We start from the raw sequence: 12,710 nt of genomic DNA, 5'->3' as shown, positions 1-12,710 counted from the left end.
TGATATTTTCTTGTCATTAACTCTTCTGTAACTCTCTGTCAGAGTGGGGTAGGAGAAAGGGAAAAGTGGCAGCCAGTTTGGAATAGTCATTCCAATCAGACTATTGGGGTCTTGTCACCAGTGTGCCCTTCTGTAGAGGGTCATCTGTTAATGTCCTCCTACTCATTCGTCTACTATGGACTTGCGGCAGGGCAGGCTGATAGTGGTGGTGGTGGTGGTAAAATTCTGCATCCCCAGGCGTCCTTGCCTGTCATTTACTATTCACTGTCCCAGCCCTTTTCATATGTGTGTAAACAATTTATTCATCAACAAATATTAAATGAGGCTTTGCAAAGCTCTTCTATCTTTTTTTAAAACAAGGACTCATTTTTTATTTTTAATTGAAAAATAGTTGCTTTACAGTGTTTTGTTGGTTTCTGCCAAACATTACCATTAAAACAAGTACTCTTAAATTAACTTACAAGCTTGGGGTTAAGGTTGAGGTCTCTTCAGGTCTTTTGTTTGCTTGTTGTTTTTTTAATATTTGCTTATTTGGCGAAGTTGGGTGTAGTTGCCACATACAGGAGCTTCGTTGTGTCATGCAGGATCTTTCATTGTGGTTTGTGGACTCTCTAGTTGTGGCACATGGGTTCTGCATCACGCTGGCTTCAGCAGTTGCAGCATGCTGGTGTAGTTGCCCCATGGCATATAGGATTTAAGTTCCCCAACCATGGATCAAACCTGTGTCCTCTCCACTGCAAGGCAGATTCTTAGCCACTGGACCACGAGGGGAGTCCCTGCAAAGCTCCTCTTAAGCATGGAATTCTACTGGTGACAAAGGTCCTGACTAATGGTAACTCTTTTACTCTCCATTCTTACCGCTGGATAATGTGCCCAATAAATATCTCTCCTTTCTGTCATGTCATATACTAGACACTGAGGACACAGAAATAAATAAGACCTAGTCTCTGTCCTCAAGGTGCTCAAATCTTTGTGGGGAAAAGGTAGACAACAGCAAAAGAATATGATCAGTACTCTGAAAAGGAGCGAGGCCCCTGCCAGAGCACGGAAGAGGCATCCAGCGCAGTTGTACAGTCAGAGCAGGCTTCCCAGGAGCAGGCTTTCCCAGGCTTCCCCGGTCTTTGAAAGACAAGCAAGAATTACCTAAATTAAGAGGGGAAGAGAAAGGACTCTAGGTATAGTAAAAATGTGTGTGAAGGCTCTGGAGCATGAAAGCAGATGATATGTTTAGGGGCTACAGATCTTTTGGGACGAGGCAAAAACTGTATGTATGGGAGGGGAAGAGACAAAGCCGGCAAGGCAGGCTGGATCAGACTGCATAGGGCTTGTGGGCAAAGGTAAAGAACTCAAACATTTCATCTTTAATGCTATGTGTCGTTTGGTTATAACTCTCTCCCTACACAACTGCTTTTTTTCTCTCTCTCTTTTTTTTTTTTGGTGGAGCCATGTGGCTTGAGGTATCTTAGTTCTCCTACCAGAGATTGAGCCCAAGCCCTCAGAAGTGAAGGTGCAGACTCCTAACCACTGGACCACCAGGGAATCCCCACAACTGCTTTTTTTGAAAGCATTTGGTTACCTTTAGAAATCCAGAACACTTTACCCATTCAATCGTTTATTCATTCATCAACATGTACTGAGTACCTACTTGTATCAGTTCTTCTATGGAGATAGGAGGCCTCAGGAATTGACTTTTGGGACACAGCTTGAAATCTTGTGAACAGTTTTTAAAAAATTTGGCCAAGTACATAATTTTGTTCTGTACACTTAAATTTTTATTTTAGTTTTTAAATTGAAGTATAGTTTATTTATAATGTGTTAGTTTCTAGTATACAGAAAAATGATTCTGTAAATGTTATACATACATGTATATATGTGTATACATTTATATGTATGTTAGACATATAACATACATATATGTGTTATAAATACATGTGTATGTATGTATAATATATACATGTTATACATACATGTACATATTCTTTTTTGTATCTTTTTCCATTATGGTTTATTAGCAGATATTGAATATAGTTCCCTGTGCCAAACAGTAGGACCTTGTTGTTTATCTATTTTATATATAATAGTTTGTATCTGCTAATCCCAAACTCCCAATTTATCCTTTTATCATCCCCTGTCCCTTTTAGAAACCGTAAGTTTTTCTATGTCTGTCAATCTGTTTCTGTTTCAAAAATACACTCATTTACATAGTATTTTAGATTCCATATATAAGTTATATCATAGGGTATTTGTCTGTCTTTCTGACTTGTTTCATTTAGTATGATAATTTCCAGGTGCATCCATGTTGCTGCGAATGGCAAGATTTCATTCTTTTAATGACTGAGTAATATTCCAGTGTGTAAATATACTACATCTTCTTAATCCATTTATCTGTAGATGGACATTTAGGTGGCTTCCCTGTCTTGGATATTGTACATAGCACTACTATGAAGTTTTGGGTGCATGAATCATTTTAAATTATAGTTTTCACCAGATACATGCCTAGGAGTGGGATTGCTGGATCATATGGCAACTTTATTTTTAGTTTTCTAAAGAAACTCTATTCTGTTTTCCATAGTGGCTGCACCAACTTACATTCCCACCATAGTAGGAGGGTTCCCTTTTCTTGTGAGCATTTTTAGAAGGCACTAGATCTCAGCCCAGAGTTGAAGTGATTCATTCTGAAGGCTAGTCCTTTTCCTACCCTTGGTGTTGCAACCTGTGTGTCACTTGGACTTCCCTGAACATGCTGCAGCAAACCACTCTGAGGGGCACATCATGGGAATGTCTGCTGTCACCAACAGCTAAAGGAGTCAGCCTGGGTGGTGAGTCAGTGCCTACTGTACTCAGATACATGGAGCCTCATGAGTGAGATGGAAAGAGAATGAATATCAAGTCCCCTGCTCTCTGGGGTTTCACAGTTGAAAAATGTAGAAAGTTGGACCTGGAAGACATGCTAGACAACATTAGTCACATTGGGATAAATTGAGGTCTTACAAGGTGCCTGACTCTGTGTTGGAACCTGAACCCTGGTTTCCATCCTTAAGGAGCTCACAGTCTGGTAAAATAAGTAATGTAAGAACAGATAATGACCACAGTGCTTCAGGAGGCAGAGGAGACCTCAACTGGCTAATCGTGCCCACTGTCAACCGTAAAGGTTAGATAAGTGTCCTAAATGAAAGCTGGGGGCTGTCATAGTCTGAGTTGGTGGCAAGAGCCTGGAGTGAAGTGGAAAGGGGAGCCCACATAGAGAAAATAGCCCAAAGAGTTTAGAGCAGAGGAGTAGGGGTCAGGGTGATTGGTTTGTCTAGTCTGTATGGGGACGTATCAACTGAGGAGTCAGCAGCAGCCAGATGATGCTGAGCTAAGGATACGGGCAATATGAAACCACGGTTTTGCAACGTGAGGTGTGGGTGACACAGATATGCCTTTTAGAAAGACAAGTCCCTTTCATCGCAGGGCTCCAGTGTACTCATCTGTAAAACAAGAGAGTTGAAGATGATCTTCAAATCTTTTCAATGCTAATGTCCTATAAGTCTGATTGACAGCACGCATGCATGCTCAGTCATGTCTGACTCTTTGAGACCCCATGGACTATAGCCCTATAAACCCTACAATTCCTGTTCACAGGATTTTCCAGGCAAGAATACTGAATTAGGGTGCCATTTCCTCCTCCAGGAGATCTTCCCAACCCAGGGATCTAACCTGCATCTCTTGAGCTTCTTGCATTGGCAGACAAATTCTTTACCACTGAGCCCCCTGGGAAGCCCCTGATTTACAGCAGTGCTTCTAGCTTCACTGTCCATTTGAATCACCAGATGGTGGTGGTGATGGTAGTGGTTTGGTCGATAAACTGTGTCTGACTCTTGAAAACTGCCAGGCTCCTCTGTCCATGGGACTATCCCAGCAAGAATACTAGAGTGGGTTGCCATTTCCTCCTCCAAGGGATCCTCCCGACCCAGCGATCAAACCGCAGTCTCCTGCATTGCAGGCAGATTCTTTACCACTGAGCCAGCAGCCGGTGTTGTTAAAATGAAGATTCTGGTTTAGTTGGTTTGGGTGGGGCTCTAGAGTCTGCATTCTTACGAAGATCTCAAGTGGTACCAAGGCTGCAGATCACCCTTTCAGTTGCAAGGATAAGGAGATGTTTCCAAACTATAAATTCTATAGGTTATAGATTATTTGATTTGAAATAGTATCTAATTTTTACAGTGTTTTAAGGTTTGCAAAGAGATATACATTATCTCCTTTACTGCTTTTAGCAATTCTTCTTGAGAAGTAAGAAAAGGAGACCACACATTCACAGTTGTGTGAGCCGTTCTTAAAACTTAGGTATCAAAGTTAGTCTGTCTCCTCTCAGCATTGTGGTGGAGTTGGGATTGTAAATTCCATGTTACAGATGAAGAGACTGGGGATCTGAAAATAAAACAGATTTAAGTTAAGACCAAACATTATAGAAGAGGCAGAATAGGAATTAGAATTGAAGCCTTCTGATTCCTATTTCAGCGGTATTTCTGGTATATTTCTATGCTTCTCTGGCATCCATTCATTCACTCTATATAGATTTATCATACAACAACTACATTTCAGACCCATAACACATGTTAATGTGGAGAAAATTATCTTTCAATAACTGGATCGAGTGAAATAAACAAATGTAGGGAAAGAGGAAGGTTTATGGAGGGTGTGACTTATTGGTGAGCGTCAACTCTAAAGGATTATAAAGGAAAGCCAGTCAGACAAGAGAGAGATCATTAATCCCTGCCTTTTGTACATATATTCATCAGATATTTACCACTCCCTACTCAGCACCAAGTCCTGTGTAAGATTTTGATGACATGGGCATGAATCATACATTTCTTAGTTCACAACTTAGTCTAATAGAACATTTCACTCCTTCCAAGTGCTTTTTCTATCATAGCTTCCACTTGCTGAATGCTTAATATGTCCCCATGTTATACTAAGCATTATACTGCTAACTCACTTCAGTTGTGTCTGACTCTGTGCGACCCCACAGACGCCAGCCCACCAGGCTCCGCCATCTCTGGGATTCTCCAGGCAAGAACACTAGAGTGGGTTGCCATTTCCGTCTCCAATGCATGAAAGTGAAAAGTGAAAGGGAAGTCGCTCAGTTGTATCCGACTCTTAGCGACCTGATGGACTGCAGCCTACCAGGCTCCTTCGTCCATAGGATTTTCCAGGCCAGAGTACTGGAGTGGGGTGCCATTGCCTTCTCCAACTAAGCATTATACATGAGCATAATTATATTAATTAATCTTCAAAAGTCTCACTAAATGTACATTACGTGAGATCAGAGATTTTTGCCTGTTTTGTTCACTGTTGTATCTGTAGAACCTAGAAGAGTGATTGTCATATAATAGTCACTCGAATAAAAATATGTTGAACAAACAAATAAATAACACTGTTATGTAGATAGAACCATTACCTCCATTTCACAAGTAAGTGAACTAAAGAGCATGTAGGTGACATGCTTTGCCTGAGGACTCCCAAATAGTACTGGGCAGAATTAAGACACTTTTAGAAGAACTGATAATTGACTCCAAACCCAGTAGTTTTACCCTTTGTATACTAGTGGTTCTCAAACTTTAGCATGCATCAGAATCACTTGGAGAATTTGTTAAGACATAGATTGCTGGGCCCTGAAGTTTCTGATTCAGGAGATCTGTTGTAGGGTTGGAAAGTATTCATTTCTATCAAATTCCTGGGTGATTTCAGTGGTGATGGTCCAGGGATCATACTTTGAAAACCACTGCTCTATAACAAACTGCCTCCCAATTTCTCATTTATTCTCATAAGGTAGAGTAGAGAACCAGAGAAGGCAATGGCACCCCACTCCAGTACTCTTGCCTGGAAAATCCCATGGACGGAGGAGCCTGGTGGGCTGCAGTCCATGGGGTCACTAAGAGTCGGACACAACTGAGTGTCTTCACTTTCACTTTTCACTTTCATGCATTGGAGAAGGAAATGGCAACCCACTCCAGTGTTCTTGCCTGGAGAATCCCAAGGACGGGGGAGCCTGGTGGGCTGCTGTTTATGGGGTCGCACAGAGTTGGACACGACTGAAGCAACTTAGCAGCAGCAGCAGCAGCAGCAGCAGCAGCAGCAGAGTAGAGAACAATATCCCACAGCAGAGAGGAAAATAAGGGCAGATAAGTCCAAGGTCTTACAGGAAGTGTGGGATTCTAAAGTCTTTATCATTCTTGATAAAACTTGCTGCTTCAGATGTTTTATGGGCTTGAGACACAGAGGAAGTCAGAGACAGAGAAGAATGAAGGTGTTTGTTAGGAGGAGGTGAAGATAAAGTTGGAAAGGTTACCATCGAATTTGCTGTCCTGAAGGAAAGGTGCATGGTTCTGTCATTAACTCACTGTGTGCTCTGAACCAAACCCCTTCCTTTCTCTGAACCTCCCTCCCTCCTTCTCTCTACAAAGCAGGGGTCTTTCCAGCTCAGCAGCATAGCAGCGGGAGACTCAAGAATAGGCAGGGAAGCAGAGATTGCGTGAGGCCTGTCTCTGATCGCTTGTGCTGGCTTCAGATCAGGCAGGTCATAGGGAGACTATGATGTGTAATCACCGCTGCTGAAAAGGAGTCTGAGCAGGGCTGAGACCTGCCTTTCCCTGTGCCAGGTGGGAGAGATGCAGGGAGAATGGCTGCAGACTAGGCGAGCACGGGCTTGGGGGACTGACTGGCCACAGCCAGAAAGGCAGGTCTCTACAGCTAGCCCATCCGATGCTGAGGCACAGAGTGCTGGCGCCCCCAGACCAACCCCCAGGCCTCCCGCCACCCTCAAGAGCTTTCTGCCACGCGCAGCTGCCGGGGTTGCTGACTGCCGGCTCCGCTTAAGACACTAGCACCAATCCCAGGCCTTCAAAGTGACCTCACAGCAAACGTGATTGGTCCCATCTCTCTGCTCGAGCGGGTCCTGTCAGCTCACTGTCAAGTGACCTCTGGGGGAGAATTGGCGGGCTCTGTGACCTTGAAATCACTTAGTTTCTCAGAACCTCGTTTATAAAATGGGTATGAAAACTCTGAAATGACCCACAAAAGTGAACATGTCTAGTAAAGACATCATCGCCTTAAAATTTTCTTGTATTGTTGTCTGCTTACAAAAGTAATATAGGACTATTACAAAAATAAAAATGTAATATAAATACTGGACATTCCTTACGCACTACTCCCTCTTCTTCCTGGCCCATAGTTGACTATTAACAGTTCAGCGTATTTTCTCTCAGGTTTTTTTTTTTTTCAATGAATATACAGAAGGTTATTTTTTAAACAAAAATTAAGTCGTTTACACAACTTTCTTTTTCACTTAACAATATATTTGAACATTTTAAAAGTTGGTGTGAAAAGACCTCTTTCGTTTTTTTTAAATGTCTACCTTGTAGTTAAAGCTCTTATCCTTGGATATGTGTTGCTTCTATTACAAAAACAGCAGCAGCAACAACAAAAACTGCAGTAAATATTTATTTATGTAAGAATTGCTGTAGGATACATTTTTGGAAGTTAAATCTCCAGGTTAAAAATGTAACAATTTTTTTTTTTCCAGCCCCATGGCTTGGGGGCTCTTAGTTCCTGGGCCAGGCAGAGAAAGCACTGAGTCCTAAGTACTGGACCACCAGGGAATTCCCTGTAAGCACATTTTAATAATACCAAAAGTACAGGCAACAAAACCAGAAATAAACATGTAGAACTACATCAAAATAAAAAGCATCTGCACAGCAAAGAAAACAATCAGCTTAATGAAAAAGCAATCTATGGAATGGGAGGGAATGTTTGCAGACCAGATGTCTGATAAAGGGCTAATCTTCCAGATATGTGGGGAACTCCTATATCTCAATAGCAGAAAACTAATAGCATGATCTAAAAATGAGCTAGGGATTTGAATGGACATTTCTCCAAATAAGATGTGCAAATGGTTGACAGGCATATGAAAAGATATTTCAAAGGTCTAATCATTAGGAAAATGCAAATAAGAACCACAATGAGATATTACCTTACACCAGTCAGGACAGCAAGCAATATCAAAGATATGGAGAAACTGGAATCCTTGCACACTTTTTCCTTGCACACTGTTGATGCGAATGCAAAATGGTGCAGCTACTATGGAAAACAGTATGGAGATACCTCAAAAATTTAAACATTAAATTACCATTTAATCCAGTGTCCCCAACTCCTGGGCATTTATCCAAAAGAGCTGAAATATTAGCATCACCATGTTCATTGCTTCACTATTCACAGAATTTGGTTTTTGATAAATTCAAACCCTGCATACTGAAAACAAAACAGCAGAAAGATGAGTTTATTGCAAGGCTTTCAACATGCAAGGCAGGAAACTTGAGGCTACAAGGAGCAAGCAATGAGTTCTGAGTTGCTCACAGACTAAGGAATTTTTATGGAATAAATGTGGAACTTACTTGTTTTTTTCAGCTAATTGGTTGGCTGGTGGTCCTCCTTATTTGGATCAAGGTAGCTGAGTCGGGGGGAAAAATCTAGAAATAGTGTGAACAGATTTGGTGTTTGAAGATTGGGTGGTGTATGACTTCTGAGAGGTGTAAATTTCTATAAGTTTAAGTTTTCCTTATGTGCTTGCATTGACCATCTCCATTTTTTTCCCTGACATAAGTGATTCCTTTCGGTTTGGTTCCACAACAGTAAGTAACTAAGATGTGGAAACAACTAAATGTCATTGACAGGTGAGTGGAGATATATATATATATATATATATATATATATATATGATCCCCTGGAGAAGGACTTGGCAACTCACTCCAATATCCTTGCCTGGGAAACCCCACGGACAGAGGAGCCTGGCAGGCTACAGTCCATGGGGTTGCAAAGAGTAGGACACAGCTTAGTGACCAAACAACAAGAACAACAAATAAATATACATGGGATACTACTCAGCCTTAATAAAGAAGGAAATTCTGCATAATACTTCAGGACATTATGCTAAGCGAAATGAACTAGTTATAGAAAGACAAATACTGCATATTTCCACTTACATGACATATCTAAAATTGTCAAATTCATAGACTCAAACAGAAGAATGACGGTTGCCAGGGGCTAGGAAGAAGGGGAAACTGGGAGCTACTAACTAAGGGGACAAAGTTTGACTTAAGCAAGATTAACAAGCTCTTGGAAATCTTCTGTATAACACTGTACATTGTACCTATAGTCAATAATAATAATGTATGTGTATACAAAACTTGCTAAGAGGGTAGATCTCATTTTAAGTGTCCTTAGTACAAGATAAAATTCAAATAAGCAAAAATACAAAGTGACTGCAGCATTTTACATTCTGACCAGAAATGTATACAAGTTCTAATCTTTTATCATATCCTCATAAACACTTGGTATATTTCTCTTGTTGATTATAGCCATTCTAGTAATTTTATAGCGTTACATCATTGTAGATTTTTATTTGCATTTCCCTATGCTGGGTGTTTTTTTGTGTGCTCATTACCCATCCAATGTCTTTGGTGAAATGTGTACTCAAATATATTGCCTATACTCAAATATATTGTATTTATTTATTTGTCTGCCCTGGGTCTTAGTTGCGGCATGTGGTATCTTCCAGATTTGGCATGGGAATGCTTAGTTTCAGCATGTGGAATCTATTGATAGTTCCCTGAAGAGGGATTAAAACTGGGCCCCCTGCATTGGGAAACTGGACTCTAAGCCACTGGACTACCATGGAAGTTTCTATTGCCCATTTCTTAATAATTATCTTTTTACTGTTGCACTGTGAGTGCTCTTTATATGTTCTGGATACAAGTCTATTGTGGGATGTGCTGTGTGCTTAGTCACTCAGCTGTTAGACAGTTTGCAAATATTTTCTCCCACCGTCCAAAAATATCGAAGCACATTTTAAATGTTAATAGATATTACCAAATTGATCTCTAAGGAGGAGGTATCAATCTATTATTTCCAACAGCAGTGTATGGGAATGCTGGTTTCTCAGCACCCTCACAAATATAGGATGCCAATTTCTGTTGATCTAAAGATTAAAAAATACCATTGCTTTAACTTTGCCTTCCTTTAATCATTAGGAGGAGCATTTCACCATATAATTACTAACAAGTGCTTTTCGTCTTCTAAAAGTTACATGCTCTTGTTGAAATCTTGCTTTCTTCAATTCTGCACCCTTAGATCCTAGTATTATTAAACATCCAGGGAATGTTTGTTGAACAAATGAAGTGTAACTGTGTAAAGAATAAATTAGATATTCAGCTATAAAAACAAAGGAAATTGGATTATTAGCAGAGACACAGATGGACCTAGAGACTGTCATACAAAGTGAAATAAGTCAGAAAGAGAAAAACAAATACCATATATTAACACCAATATGTGGATTCTAGAAAAATGATGTAGGTGATCTTATTTGTAAAGCAAAAGTAGAGACACTGATGTAGAGAACAAATGTATGGGTATCAAGGGGGAAAGGAGGGTGGTGGTGGGAAATTTAGGAAATTGAGATTGATATATATACGCTATTAATACTATATATAAAATAGATAGTTCAGTTCAGTTCAGTCGCTCAGTCATGTCCGACTCTGTGACCCCATGAATTGCAGCACGTCAGGCCTCCCTGTCCATCACCAACTCCCAGAGTTCACTCAAACTCATGTCCATTAAGTCGGTGATGCCATCCAGCCATCTCATCCTCGGTCGTCCCCTTCTCCTCCTGCCCTCAATCCCTCCCAGCATCAGAGTCTTTTCCAATGAGTCAACTCTTCGCATCAGGTGGCCAAAGTATTGGAGTTTCAGCTTTAGCATCAGTCCTTCCAATGAACACCCAGGACTGATCTCCTTTAGAATGGACTGGTTGGATCTCTTTGCAGTCCAAGGGACTCTCAGCAGTCTTCTCCAACACCGCAGTTCAAAAGCATCAATTCTTTGGCGCTTAATGAGAACCTATCGTATAGCACAGGGAACTCAGTGCTCTGTGGTGACCTAAATGGGAAGGAAATCCAAAAAAGAGGGGATACATGTATATGTATAGCTGATTCACTTTGCTATACAGTAGAAATTAACACAACATTGTAAAGCAATTATACTCCAATAAAAATTAACTTTAAAAAAGGAATATGTGAACATTAAAAACATAAGATAGGATGTGTGAAGTGCCTAACATGCTGTGTTAGTCGCTCAGTCGTGTCCGACTCTGCGACCCCATGGACGGTAGCCCGCCAAGCTCCTCTGTCCATGGGATTCTCCAGGCAAGAATACTGGAGTGGGTTGCCGTTTCCTTCTCCAGGGGATCTTCCTGACCCAGGAATCAAACCTGGGTCTCCCACACTGCAGGCAGATTCTTTACTGTCTGAGCCATCAGGGATATTATAAACATGCAATAAATATTAATTATAATAAAAATAATATAATAAAGGAATAAATGATAATTAGTACTTTAGAGATAACATCTCTAAAGAACTAAACTCAAAATTAATATTCAGTTCAGTTCAGTTCAGTCGCTCAGTCGTGTCTGACTCTTTAAGTGAGCACTACAATGGTCTTGAATTCTTTCCTACAGGGTGTGAGATGGTTTCTAGGATTCAAAGAGGCCTGGTTTCTCCTGGTCCTCTCACTGTGTGTCTTAAGGTAAATCACTTAACTTCTCAGCAACTTAATTTCACTGCAACCACCTACAACCTATATTATGCTTATCAAAAAGAATGTTTAGGTAGAAAACATGAGATTAACTTCATTCATTGCAGAAGGAAATGGCAACCCACTCCAGTGTTCTTGCCTGGAGAATCCCAGGGACGGGGAGCCTGGTAGGCTGCAGTCTATGGGGTCGCAGAGTCGGACATGACTGAAGCGACTTAGCAGCAGCAGCTGCAGCAGCAAGCATATATTCATGAATCACTTGAATAATTAAAATAAATAAATTTTCAAAGTAAATGCAAACATTTATAAGACTAGAGGGGAATAAAACTATATACATAAGGACAGGACTGAAAAAAGGAAGCTGGTTGCTCTTTTGACGACCTTAAAAGTCTTTTAAAAATATGACTTTGTACTTGGCCCAGCCTCTCTTCCATCTTTTACCCAAATGTCTATCGCCCTCTGCTGCTCAGGTTGTCTCATTTCAATGCAGTTCAACTCTGCAAATAAGATTAAGAGAAAAGTATTACATGTTTGGGCTTCCCTGGTGGCTCAGACATTAAAGAATCCACCTGCAATGTGGAAGACCTGGGTTCAATCCCTGGGTTGGGAAGCTCTCCTGGAGGAGGGCATGGCAAACCACTCTAGTATTCTTGCCTGGAGAATCCCATGGACAGTAGAGCCTGGAGGGCTATGGTCATTGGGTCGCAAAGAGGTGGACATGACTGAGCAACTAAGCACAGCACAGCACATGACATCCTTGTGACCCAATCCCTGACTTTGGTTATCTACATCACCCTCACCAAGCTCTGCTCTATTTTTGGTCCTGTGACCAGCCCAAAGGATATAGAGCTCACATTACGTGGGGGAACACAGACTTTCATGTCTTTTTGGACTTAACAAACATTTCTAGAACAGGAACGATCTGAGGTAAGCACTGTGCTAAGCATACATGAAATCTTAGTCCTACTGACAGCCATACAGGGGATCTGTATTTAAAGAGGAGGAATCAGGCTCACAAATATAATCAGCTCAAGGACACAATTTTGTATACATAGGACACAGATTCTGACTGAGATCTGTCTGCC

At 40.9% G+C, this 12,710-nt stretch overlaps 1 protein-coding gene across 1 annotated transcript in view; it reads right to left on the bottom strand.

Moving 5' to 3' along the window:
* Window positions 1–12,710, bottom strand: part of SCP2 (sterol carrier protein 2) — a 981,293-nt gene that overhangs the window by 368,357 nt on the left and 600,226 nt on the right. The window lies entirely within an intron of this gene.

The sequence above is a fragment of the Ovis canadensis genome, chromosome 1 (genome assembly GCF_042477335.2).
Source record: "Ovis canadensis isolate MfBH-ARS-UI-01 breed Bighorn chromosome 1, ARS-UI_OviCan_v2, whole genome shotgun sequence".
Taxonomy (NCBI): Eukaryota; Metazoa; Chordata; class Mammalia; order Artiodactyla; family Bovidae; genus Ovis; species Ovis canadensis.
Note: the sequence above shows the minus strand (reverse complement) of the source record. Positions and strands in the feature narration are given on the sequence as shown.